The sequence below is a fragment of the Sus scrofa genome, chromosome 1, assembly GCF_054392235.1.
Source record: "Sus scrofa isolate SSC_HxYL_T2T_F1_AM1 chromosome 1, Sscrofa_HxYL_maternal_Yorkshire_Landrace_v2.0, whole genome shotgun sequence".
NCBI classification, from domain to species: Eukaryota; Metazoa; Chordata; class Mammalia; order Artiodactyla; family Suidae; genus Sus; species Sus scrofa.
In genome coordinates this window covers 273,469,289-273,482,569 of record NC_139383.1, presented here as the reverse complement: position 1 = coordinate 273,482,569, position 13,281 = coordinate 273,469,289, and the positions used below count along the sequence as shown (strand labels likewise).

The following is a 13,281-nucleotide window of genomic DNA, read 5'->3' as shown; positions in this document are numbered from 1 at the left end:
ACTGATTAATAAATTCAGCAAAGTAGCAGGATATAAGATTAACATTCAGAAGTCAGTCGCACTTCTGTATACCAGCAATGAAATATTAGAAATGGAATACAAAAATACGATACCTTTTAAAATTGCACCTCACAAAATCAAATACCTCGGAATACACCTGACCAAAGAGGTAAAGGACCTATATGCCGAGAACTATAAAACCTTAATCAAAGAAATCAAAGAAGATGTAAAGAAATGGAAAGATATTCCATGTTCCTGGATTAGAAAAATCAATATTGTGAAAATGGCCATCCTACCCAAAGCAATCTACAGATTCAATGCAATCCCTATCAAATTACCCATGACATTGTTCACAGAACTAGAACAAACAATCCAAACATTTATATGGAACAACAAAAGACCCAGAATCACCAAAGCAATCCTGAGAAACAAAAACCAAGCAGGAGGCACAACTCTCCCAGACTTCAAGAAATACTACAAAGCCACAGTCATCAAAACAGTGTTGGACTGGTATCAAAACAGACAGACAGACCAATGGAACAGAATAGAGAATCCGGAAATAAACCCTGACACCTATGGTCAATTAATCTTTGACAAGGGAGGCAAGAACATAAAATGGGAAAAAAAGTCTATTCAGCAAGCATTGCTGGGAAACCTGGACACCTGCATGCAAAGCAAAGAGACTAGAACACACCCTCACACCATGCACACAAATACTCAAAATGGCCGAAAGACTTAAATATACAAAAAGACACCATCAAACTCCTAGAAGACAACATAGGCAAAACACTCTCTGACATCAACATCATGAATATTTTCTCAGGTCAGTCTCCCAAAGCAATAGAAATTAGAGCAAAAATAAACCCATGGGACTTTATCAAACTGAAAAGCTTTTGCACAGCAAAGGAAACCCAAAAGAAAACAAAAAGACAACTTACAGAATGGGAGAAAATAATTTCAAATGATGCAACCGACAAGGGTTTAATCTCTAGAATATATAAACAACTTATAAAACCCAACAGCAAAAAAGCCAATCAACCAATGGAAAAATGGGCAAAAGACCTGAATAGACATTTCTCCAAGGAAGATATATAGATGGCCAGCAAACACATGAAAAAATGCTCAACATTGTTGATTATGAGAGAAATTCAAATCAAAACTACCATGAGATACCATCTCACACCAGTCAGAATGGCCATCATTAATAAGTCCACAAATAACAAGTGCTGGAGGGGCTGTGGAGAAAAGGGAACCCTCCTGCACTGTTGGTGGGAATGTAAACTGATAGAGCCACTATGGAGAACAGTTTGGAGATACCTTAGAAATCTATACATAGAACTCCCACATGACCCCACAATCCCACTCTTGCGCATCTATCCAGACAAAACTCTACTTAAAGAAGACACATGCACCCACATGTTCACTGCAGCACTATTCACAATAGCCAGGACATGGAAACAACCCAAATGTCCATCAACAGAGGATTGGATTCGGAAGAAGTGGTATATATACACAATGGAATACTACTCAGCCATAAAAAAGAATGACATTATGCCATTTGCTGCAACATGGATGAAACTAGAGAATCTCATCCTGAGTGAAATGAGCCAGGAAGACAAAGACAAATACCATATGATATCACCTATAACTGGAGTCTAATACCAGCACAAATGAACATCTCCACTGAAAAGAAAATCATGGACTTGGAGAGAAGACTTGTGGCTGCCTGATGGGAGGAGGAGGGAGTGGAAGGGATGGGTAGCTTGGGGTTTTCAGACACAACTTAGAATAGATTTACAAGGAGATCCTGCTGAGTAGCATTGAGAACTTTGTCTAGATACTCATGTTGCAACAGAGCAAAGGGTGAGGAAAAAAAATGTAATTGTAATGTATACATGTAAGGATAACTTGATCCCCTTGCTGTACAGTGGGAAAATAAAAAAAAAATTTAAATGAAAAAATAAAAAAGAATAAATTTACAAGGAGAGCCTGCTGAGTAGCATTGAGAACTATGTCTAGATACTCATATTGCAACAGAACAAATGGTGGGGGGAAAATGTATAATGCATAAATAACTTGATCCCCATGCTGTACAGCATGAAAAAATAAAATAAAATAAATAAAATAATAAAATACCAAAAAATAAATTAAAAATAAAACACTGTGTGAGCATGAGGATATTCGAATCAATGTTTATGGTTGCAAAGTCTTAGCAGAAACATGATTTTAAGGAATTGGAAAATGAATAAAAAGAAACTTGGAAAATAAAGATTTGTATGGACCGATAGTATAATTTGATGTTCACTGAAAAATACGATCTTTCAAATAAATGCCTCTGAAAATAAAACAAGCCCAGAAAACTTTGTTGACCTAGGTCCATTATTCCTTTGACATCCCTATTGCTTATGCTATTTTATTTCTGTATTAAAATATGGTACATTTACAATGCTGTGCCAATTTCCCCTGTTGATTATTTTATCAAGCCCCTTTTGGGGCAAGAATGGTCAGATGTAAGTCTCAGCATGCCATCAGTAAAAATTCCTTTTGATATAGAGCGAACAAGTATGCAACCTTAGCTGAAATACTCCCCATCCTATTTCTTTCAATTTCTACCCCTTGTGAGGCTTTACTTCTCTTTATAAAATGGTGAACTACCAGATAGATAGGTAGATACATAGATACATAGATACATATATAGATAGCTCAATTGCAGTTCCATTAGAATGCAAGATTCAAAAAAAAAGGGCCTTTTTATGTCATATTCACAATTGTATCACCACTCCCAGAATATTTTTCACAGAGTGGGTGCTTAATAAAAAAAAACGTTTCTAAGATTTAATATTAAACTGAATCAGGAAGGTTCAATTCTGCTCCTAAAACAAAAATGTTTCCCCTAAGTTCATACTATCAATACAAGAAGCTTGGGAAATCTTCAAGGTGGGAGGAAAGGGCAGCCTCAGGGGCCGTGATGCTCACAAGTTGCCCCTGTGTTAGCAAATCATGATCCTATGGGTGGAAAGAAAAGGTAGGAAGAAACACCAACTTGTTGGCTTGTTTGTGGTTGCAGGTATGAAAGAAAGATGTGTGATAAATTGTAGGACCTTGTCTATTTTTCCTGGCTCCATGACCATGGAAAGAGTCAACCAAACCAGCAGTGTCTCCAACTTCATCCTCCTGGGACTCTCCTCCCAGTCTGAGGATCAGAAGCCACTCTTTATCCTCTGCCTCACCATGTACCTGGTCACCATCACAGGGAACCTGCTCATCATCCTGGCCATCCGCTCAGACGCCCAGCTCCACACCCCCATGTTTTTCTTCCTGAGTTTTGTGACTTTCATTGACATTTGCTTCTCAAAAACCATTGTCCCCAGGATGCTGGTGAACATCCTATCGGAGAAGAAGACCATCTCCTTTGCTGAGTGTCTGACTCAGATGTATTTTTTGCATGCTTTGGGCAACACTGACAGCTGCCTTTTGGCAGTCATGGCCTTTGACTGCTATGTCACCAACATGAGCCACCACATCTGTGTCCTCTTGGTGGCCTTCTCTTACTCATTTTCTACCCTCCACTCACTGCTACACACACTTCTGCTGAATTGTCTCACTTTCTGTGACTCCAATGTCATCCACCACTTCCTCTGTGACATCAACCCTCTGCTGAAACGGTCCTGCTCCTCCACACACATTTGTCAATGATGTCACAATAAAGACAGAAGGACTGGTGGTTTTGGTGACCCTCTTCCTAGGCATTGCTTTCTCTTATATGTGAATCCTCATCACTGTTCTCAGGACTCCCTCAGCTGCTGGCAAACACAAAGACTTCTCCACCTGTGGTTCCCATTTTACCATGGTGATCCTATTTTATGGAAGCATCTTTTACCTCTATTTAAAGCCCTTGTCCAGCTACACTGTTGGCAAACGCATGGCAACAATTATCAACACAGTTCTGTCCTCCATGCTAAATGCTTTCATCTGCAGTCTGAGAAACAAAGACATGAAGAGAGGCCTGGGGAAGCTGATAAGCAGGAGGAAATCCTAGTCAGAACATCAGAAGGCATGTTCCTAAGCATCACTTTGCTTCCAGACCCTGTTTCTACTAGCTCCTGTTATACACAATAAACTCTTGTAAGTCAGCAGGTATATAACTCACATGTGTCATGAAACTTGAGTTGTATTCACATCTTTACATATGCAACTATTGACCAATGAGACTTTTTTTTCTTTTTAGAGCTGCACCCACAGCATTTGGAGGTTCCCAGGCTACGGGGCAAATCGGCCCTGTAACTGCCAGTCTACACCACAGCCACAGCCATAGCAACACTGGATCTGAGCCACATCTGTGACCTACATCACAGCTCTTGGCAATGCTGGATCCTTAACCTACTGAGCGAGGCCAGGGATTGAACCTGCATCCTTGTGGATACTAGTCAGATGTGTTTCCGGAGAGCCACAACAGGAACTCCTGGAAGAGAAAATCTTGATCATAACACTTTCCTCCCAGATTGGGCATGGCCTTGGACTTATGACTATATCCCTTGAGTCGGTCTGCATGAGGTCCAGGAATTTTCATTTCTACTAAATCCTCAGGTGATGCTGACATGCTGATTTAGAAAGGATACTGGAGAGTCACTAGCCTACCAGGTATTAAGACACATTATAGACCTATGGTAATTAAAACTATGTGGTTTTGGTGTTGGGATAAACAAAAAGGATAACTGCCATAAGACAGAGAACCCAGACACATACCCACACATTGTTATACTCTTGACTTATGAATGAGGCACTGAAGAGCATCTTTTCAGGAATGGAGCTAAAACAGTTGGAAAATACAATTGGATTCCTGACATACACCATATGCAAATATTAACTCCTGATGTATAACAAACTGACACGTGAAAAACCAAAAGCCATTGGTTTTTAGAAAATAATATAGAAGAATATCTTTGTTACCTTTAGATAGGAAAATATTTCTTATAAAAAGAAACAGAAAGCAGTAAACATAAAAGAAAATAGTACATTGGACTACATTAAAATTAAATACTTTTTTTATCAAAAGATATCATAAAAGAAAAAAGATAGGCAGCCATGCTGTGGCAGCCTGAGACAGCCTGGCCACAGATGGAGTGGCCTCAAGGACACAGAGCTGAGAGGAGGTTTCAAGATACATCGGAAACTTCTATTGCACCCCTACCCTCAAGAGGTGAGGGGTGGCATGTCCAGCAGGCAGAGGGTACAGACAGGGTGCTGTGGCTTCTAACAACCCCTCTGGGGATGGGTTTCAGGTCCTCATCACAGCAGCAGGCCAGCACAATCACGCTGCAAGCTGCAGAGACAGTCAGGGAATTTCTCTGCTAGAACAGGGCATTTTCTAGCTGCTGCCCACATGCTGTCCTACAGAGGCACCACGATGCCTGCTCACAGGCCTGTCTGCCTCTGCCAAGGCCAGCTGAGCTGGCAAGAAAGGGGTGGGTGGGCAAAGAGTGGGGAGGGAGGGCCCAGGAGCCATCTCCCAGCCCAGGCAATTCTTCCTAATGGTCCTGCCTGTGGTCCAGGGATGGACAAAAAGAAAAGCTGTGACAAAGGCCACTGGCTTCACTTTCTGGAGAGGCTGTTTTATTGAGTTAAGGGGAAAATCATTCAAAAGAATAGCAGGGAGTTCCTGCTGTGCCTTAGTGGGTTAAGAATCATCCAACCACAGTGGCTCAGGTTCTATTCCCAGCCTGGGCACTTCCATAAGACATGGGTGTGGCCATAGAAAATTTAAAAAAGAAAAAGGAAAAAAAAGACAAGTAACAGAATGGTGAAAGATATTTGAAATTCACAAAGCCAACAAAACACTCAGATTCAGAGTACATAAATATCCCTTGAAATCAGTAAAAAAAAAAGAAACAAATAAAGCCAGTGGGGGAGGTAGGGGAACTAAGAAAAAGAATTGAATCAACATCTCAAAAATAGAAAGAAATCCAAATGATTAATAATCATATAGGAAGATGCTCAGCTTCATTAATAATCAGAGATATACAAATTAAGTCATAGTGGAAAGCCATTGTACATCCAGAAGACAGACAAAAATTACAATTCAGAGGATAACTATCAAGGGTTAGAGAAAATGTAGAGTCACAGCAAATTATGCTACTCGTGGGAATATAAATTAGTGCAGTCGATTTGGAAAACAATTGTTATTAAATAGTACAGGTAAAGATACACATACTCCATAAATAGCACTCCTAGGTATACACTCCAGACAAACACATGTACCTGTGCAACAAGAGATAGGTATAAAAACATGACAACAGGGGTTAAACTTATGGAGCCTCATAACCTGGAAATAACCTAAGATGTCATCTATGGTAGAATGGATAAATTCATCTTATAAAGTATGATATATTCACACCATATAGAGAAGAAGAGTGTAGCTTACAGCCACCAGCGCTCAGATCTTAGAAGCACACATTTTTCCTTGCAGCTGCACCCAAGCAGAGATCCCAGCCAATGACTCTGCCATCTGCAGTGCCTAGCTGGTGGACCCATCTGACCAGGGAGACACCCATGGGCACTTCTGCCAGATTAAGGTCACCACCCAAGGAGCCTTAGCAGCACTGGAGCCTGTTCTAGCCAAGCTATAAAGCAAATATGATGCCCTGCATAAGGCTGAATATGACTTGCAGCTATGCTGGACCAGGAAACCTGGCCAAAGAATGAGAGTAGCTGTTTAGCCTATGCAAGAGCTATGCTTGTACAGGAAGCCAAAAGAGCAGTCCTGCCCAAGTGTTAAGTACAGGGATCCTGCACAGCCTTGGATCCAAGCCTGAAGCCCTCCCCTGAAGCAGAGCCTAGCCTATGGCCTTGTACCATTGCTAGAAACAGACTGTGGCCTCATCCAAACGGGAAGTCCAGCCAGTGACGCAGACCAATCACAGAGCAGACCCTGTGGCCACCCAACAAGGGAGCCCACACAACAACCATGCCTGCCCCACAGTCATTAGCCCTGTCCAGCTGAAGGATACAGCCAGCAGCCCCTCCCAACAAAAAAGCCCTGTCAGAGCCCTTTCCCAACAGCAGAGTAAGCCAGTGGCCTACCTGCTCATGAAGCCCATTCTGCCACCCTGTCCTGCTTTGAGAATCAGTCCGCTTCCTGGACTAACTGCAAAAAGCAGCCTGAGAACTTATACCATCATGAAATCCTGGCTGTGGCCTTGCCTGAACTTAAGAGTCCAGACAAAGGGAACATCTAATCAGGGATCACAGCCTGATGATACTCGACCTGGCCAGGAGGGACTATGAGGCCAAGCCCATAGCCCTACTGAATCAAAGTGTACAACCAGTGGCACCATCCTGCTTGGGATCACAGCCAGCAATCTGACCCAAAGGTGAATGCAGAGCCCAGCTAGTAGCTCCACCTATCCACAGAGCACAGCCAGCAATCCTACCCAACTCGGGGCCCAGCCAGTGGTACTACTCTGACCTCAGAGCACGGACTGTGGCTTCACCAAATAAGGACCCTGACAGCACAAGCCCAACCTTCCCAAGGACACATCGCTGGCCTATCCAGGACCCCAAAATGAGCTGACTGATGAAGGGCTATGACTGCAGAAGACAATGTGGAAAGTCTAAAAGGGGAGACTACTTACTCAAATGCATAGATACCAACACAGGGAATCAGGGATCATGAGGAGTCAGGGAAACATGATATCACCAAAGGAAACTAATAAAGCTGCAATAATTGACCATAAAGAAATGGAGATCTATGAACAGTCTGGAAAAAAATTCAGAATAATCCACTTTAAAAGTTTAGTGACCAAGAACACACAACAACTAAACAAAATTAGGGAAAACACATGAGCAAACTGAATTCAAAAATACATTAAAAGGATCATACACCATGATTAAGTGAGATTTATCCCTTTGGGCAAGGATAGTTCAACATGTGCATGTATTGTGCAAGTCAATACATATGGTACACCACAGTGATAGAAAAAATAAAAATCATATGATCAATAGATGCAGAAAAACATTTACAAAATAAAATAGACTTTCATGATAAAAACCTCAACATAATAAAATCCATTTATGACAAGCCCACAGCCAACTCAGTGGTGAAAGGTTGAAAGATTCTCTGAGATTAGGAACATAAAAGGATGCCCATTCTTACTCCTGCTTAATATATTACTAGAAGTCCTAGCAAAAACAATTAGGGGAAAAAGCAAAACCAAATCAGAGCCTCATCCATGACCCACACCACAGCTCATGGAAACACCAGATCACCAACCCACTGAGCAACACCAGGGATCGAACCCACAACCCCATGGTTCCTAGTCAGATTCGCCTCCACTGCACCATGATGGGAAATCCTAATTCTATTTTAAATTGTCTCTTGAATGAATGGAAAGAAAAAGGCCCAGCGAAGAGGAAGTGAAGGAGGCAGGTGTCAAACACAGGACTTTCTGTCTCCATAGTATTTCATCTTAATATGTAGATTAAATATTAAAAATTAAACAAGGCTAAGGAAACAGGCACATGTGTGTTGTGTGAGACACTGATTTCTTCTGAGGACACTAGCAGAATGTGATTTATTTCCTATAACATTGTTGTGGGTGACATTCACCATAATATACAATAAACTCTATATAAAATTCAAAAATAAATTTTCTGTTTGATTTTAGTGCAAAGAGGAGTTGCTTTCCTCATTTAGCTGATGAAGAAACTGAGGCTCATAGATGCTCAGTAACTTGATAAAAACAACCATGAAGGAAGGAGGCCAGCATTCCAATGGGTATCTCATTTTCTCCACATTAAACTTCAAAACAGTTTGAACCTGAACTCAGAAACACATACATTCTTTATTCCCAAGCTCCTTTCCTAAATACAACAATAGCCTTGGCCTGACCCTGTGCTTTAAACATACATAAACTAACATTAACCTCACCCCACATAGAAAAAAACCTTATCCACAAACCTCCCCAGACACTACAAAGTGCATACACATCATTCACCAACCCCCACTGAATCCCCTGAAAATCACAACCCCCCCCATATCAACTTAGGGCCTGCCTGATTCTGGAATATATCTCAGTCCACAGCCAAATCCCCTAAAATGAACATATTCACCCACACAAATATTTGTCCACCCTTGACAATCTATAGCCAAGGCAACGGAAGCATGCCTGTGAGATGCTGCCATGGGAATGAGAAGCTCTGAGATTCATCCCATATCTAAACAGGAAGCCTCAGGGATCCACCTGTCCCCTTGGAGTCAGCTGTGCTAACCGTGATTCCCATTCTGCTTTCTCTGCCTGGAGAGATCCCAAGACAAACTACCCTGAGAGGTAATCACACCACAACACCCTCAGCCTAACAAGTGCCCCAAGAGGCCAGCAGGGCACACCTGAGACTCCTGGGAAGCTGGTGGGGCTTCCACAACCAGGAGAGCCCTCCCCCCTGAGTCAGGGCATCTCTGCCTCCTGAGATCTGGAGCTGGAAGAAGCAGCAGCCTGATGGGGACCAGGTGGCAGGAAAGAAATGGGGGGTCTGCGGACAGGGGAGGGATAAGTGTTATCTCTTTGGAGGAGGGCTTCAGCTCCTCCCTCCTTTCCTGCTTCTCTCCTTCCAATCAGCCCAGGATTTCATAGGAGACACAGGAAGAAGCTGAGCTTTGGCTGAAAAGGAGATGTGAACCTGATGAGTGGATGTGGTGCCCATCACCTTCTGGGGAGGCTGGCAAGGAAAGAAAAGCATCTGGACAAGGAGGTGAGCTTCAGTGAGCTGGCCACCCAGGGGCTCCCCAACTCAATTTGGCACCTCACTCTTTTGTCCCTGATACTTCAAATAGTTCATACATTGAGAAGTCGTAAGTCCACGTAAAATTTCCATGTGTCATTTGGTTTTAAGAACATCCAGCTGGACTTCTAGGCCACCTGTACTATAGGTTTTCAGGGAAGCATAACCCATCAGTAGAAAAAAAGAAAAGAAAAAAATGCATATGGTATTCCTGGCCTCTCGCCCTGTGCCTTTAGAACTGTTCTTCCTGATTCTCAGCTCCAAAACCTTCCTCCTTTTTGCTACTTGTCCACATGGGTGCTCCTGACATCTTCCACCTGGAGCCTCCATTCCAATTAATTTACCAAATCACCACTGAGTTTTGTATTCCACCTTCTCCAGGCAGCCCTTCCACAAATGACTCATCTTTGAATGTTGATCTGTGTGTGATAAACTGCTTTACAGCCATTGTGTCTCCCTAGTTGTTCATAAAACATCAGGAACCAGCTCAGGAGCAGGTGATGGAGGACAAATCCAACCCCTCCTTTTCATCTTCAGTCCAGGGCAGTGTCCACTGCATAACCACAGCTCCACATACCAGACATGCCCTGGCCGTGCACAGCCAATTATCTTTGCTTGATTTGGGCCAGTTAATCATGGACATTCAAATGTTCAAATTCCACCATCTCTACAGCATAGAAAGATAGGTCACATCTCATGCAACTGCGAGGAGAGATCTGAACATGGAAGAAGAAATCTTGTCAGTTAAGGGGAATGGAAGAGTAATTCATGTAGGAAATTAACAAAATGAGGAAAACAGTTCTCGTTTGGCTCAGCAAAAACGAACCTGACTAGCATCCATGAGGATACAGCTTCAATTCCTGGCTTTGCTCAGTGGGTTAAGGATCTGGGCTTGCTGTGGTGTAGCTCACAGACAAGGCTTGGATCCCACATTGATGTGGCTGTGGGATAGGCTATCAGGTATAGTTCCAATTTGACCCCTAGCCTGGGAACCTCCATATGCCACAGGTGTGGACTAAAAAGAAAAAAAGGGGTGAATTCCCATCTAGGTGCAGAGGAAACGAATCCAACTAGGAATCCTGAGGTTGCAGGTTCGATCCCTGGCCTTGTTCAGTGCGTTAAGGATCTGACATTGCCCAGAGCTGTGGTGTAGGATGCAGACATGGCTCAGATCTGACATTGCTGTGGCTGTGGCTTAGCCTTAATGATCAAAAAAAAAAAAAAAAAAAGAAAGAAAAGAAAAGAAAGAAAACTCTTTATAAAATGTGTGAAAGAATATGCTGCCTCCAAACGATTATTTTTAAACACTATGTTAACATATATATTTTACTGTAGAGATTTTGATGGTACTCAAGAATATATAAATAACCAATGTCTCAAAGTGTTTGAAAATTTCTGTGTAATATGTAATTCATGAGGTACGGATGAATATGCTGGCTCTAAAAATTGATTTAAAACACTTTAGGAGTTCCCGTCGTGGCACAGTGGTTAACGAATCTGACTGGTAACCATGAGGTTTCAGGCTCAATCCCTGGCCTTGCTCAGTGGGTTAAGGATCCGGCATTGCCTTGAGCTGTGGTGTAGGTTGTAGATGTGGCTCAGATCCCACATTGCTGTGGCTCTGGTGTAGGCTGGCAGCTACAGCTCCGATTCCACCCCTAGCCTGGGAACATCCATATGCCATGGGAGTGGCCCTAGAAAAGGCAAAAAAAATAAAATATAAAAAAATAAAGCACTTTAACTAGTGCAAGATCTGTTATTACAGAATTTTTTAAAGTGTCAAGAAACAGTAGATAACTGGTGACAGAAAAAATATATGTGCATACACACACACAATATAAACATGATGTGTATATATATACATCTATATAATACATATCATATATATACACATATGAAAGAAGAATTTTTAAAACATGATTTGAATAGTCACCAATGGATGCCCATCCAGTACACATATGATTTAGGACAGGGGATTAAAGGAAAAAAATTGACCAAAGAAGGGAGACATGCCCAGACTGAGGATGAGAGCATCCCATGAGCTAAGGAGGATGAACCTCTCATTTGGTGCCCAGACGAGGAAAGAAACACTATTGAACTAGATTCAACATCCCGGTTAGATTTGCCCTGCTGGTTATGTTGGCCAATGCTGATTCCCATCCAAGACAATGCAGCGATAAACCCTGGTGATATAAAAACAGAATTTGCTCTGATAAGGAATGAGTGTCCTACGACTTTGCTACCTAAAACACTTCCATCTCCACTCCCCAGTCACCTCCATCCTCTTGTACTGCTTTCTTTTGTTAACAAATTCATTTGAGTAATAAATAAAAAATAAACAGTACTTCTAATTACTGTACCATAAATTAGGACTTCATAGTTCCCTTTTACAGGCAAAATAAGTAAAACTTATTTATAGATCAGAAAATTACATATCCTATCTTATGGAAATGAAGCAATCTATTTCTGTATTATTTTCTCTATTGTTTCATTTGAAGTCATATGAACTCATATTTTAAAGAGTTAAGGGCAGTTTCTGAGTTAGAAAAGTGATTTGCATGGGAAAAAGAGGATAATGACATTCATTTTGTGAAACAAATTTTTTCTTAAATTTGAGAGAGATTGTGGAAGTAAAAAGTAAATATAGTTTAACATGAAACCTTAAGACTCTTGTAGTCTCAATTGCAAAGTTTGGCTTTTAGAGAAGCAGGAAAATGTGTGTTAGAGCCAAAAATAGGACTTCTTTGGCTGTGACCAGGATTTCCTCTTCCCACCTTGGGGACTAGAAAGTAGAGGGAGGAAAATTTCACTTTGGAGCCAAGTGTGACTTGTTTAGTTCAAGTCATAATTTATTGCACATACCTCAGGGACCTGAAAATAAAGAAACCCACTAGGAAATGTTGATAGTGGGCCACTCTGAAGGGCAAGTATTACGCTAACTTTCCCGGTGAGGATTTTTTTCACTTCCACCTTTCCCAGATGCTTCTGATCATTCCATAAGGACATACTTAATCGTGTAATAGCTAAAAAGAAAAATTTCTGTGCACTAAAGCACAGTATTTGAGGGGCAGGAGAGTGAACCAAGGCCTATATGTGATTGGTGGAAAAATAACAAAAAGAAAAGTTGTTTTCTTAGGCCGTTAAGTCACAGTATAACACTGCCCTTTTAGTGAATATCTGAGGCAAATCCTTTGGCCAATTAGTATGATATAAAAACTTAAAACAACCTTCAACTTTATATTTCAGGCATCCACATCTCAAATTGGTGGTACGGTCATAATTTGTGAGACATTATAAGGTACAGTATTTAGATCTTAAAATACCATTTTATTTTTATTCCCTAGCATAGTTTAGTAGTATATAAAAATATTCTCTCTTCATGGCTATTGTGCCTTTTCCTCTGAGGAAAAAGTCATAAAACCATGATACATGCTTAAAAATTTTTATACTTTAAAAAGGCTCAAGTAGGTGTTGTAGATTTCTATAATTGGTTTAATAAAACTT

At 41.3% G+C, this 13,281-nt stretch overlaps 1 protein-coding gene and 1 pseudogene across 1 annotated transcript in view; one reads left to right on the top strand and one right to left on the bottom strand.

Annotated features, from left to right (window-relative positions):
- Window positions 1-13,281, bottom strand: part of LOC100517451 (olfactory receptor 1J4-like) — a 188,903-nt gene that overhangs the window by 29,381 nt on the left and 146,241 nt on the right. The gene's annotated exons all lie outside the window — the stretch shown is intronic.
- LOC100522359 (olfactory receptor 1L8-like) lies at window positions 3,124-4,039 on the top strand (annotated as a pseudogene).